Source organism: Tupaia chinensis, unplaced genomic scaffold (genome assembly GCF_000334495.1).
Source record: "Tupaia chinensis unplaced genomic scaffold, TupChi_1.0 Scaffold000355_1, whole genome shotgun sequence".
NCBI lineage: Eukaryota > Metazoa > Chordata > Mammalia > Scandentia > Tupaiidae > Tupaia > Tupaia belangeri.
Window position 1 is genome coordinate 392,462 of NW_006159850.1, and position 329 is coordinate 392,790.

The 329-nt window shown below is 65.3% G+C and overlaps 1 protein-coding gene across 1 annotated transcript in view; it reads right to left on the reverse strand.

The window, feature by feature from the left end:
- The window catches only part of SPG7 (SPG7 matrix AAA peptidase subunit, paraplegin), a gene marked incomplete at its 5' end in the record, with an annotated part of 48,596 nt that overhangs the window by 4,044 nt on the left and 44,223 nt on the right, over nt 1–329 (reverse strand).

Sequence of the window (329 nt, forward strand, 5' to 3'; positions counted from 1 at the left end):
CGGGTCTGCACTGCCTGGTCCAGCCTGCCGGTCGTGAACAGCAGGCAGCGCCTAGTCTCACCCTGCATGTACTTTACGTCCTCCCAGGCTCATGTCCAGTCTCCCTAGAGGGCGCTGCGGTCTTCACCCGAGAGAACTGAGGAGGTCGGAGCTATCGGACAGTTCGGGGGGGTGGGGGACCCAGGGGGCCGGAGCCCTGCATGTACTTTACGTCCTCCCAGGCTCATGTCCAGTCTCCCTAGAGGGCGCTGCGGTCTTCACCCGAGAGAACTGAGGAGGTCGGAGCTATCGGACAGTTCGGGGGGGTGGGGGACCCAGGGGGCCGGAGC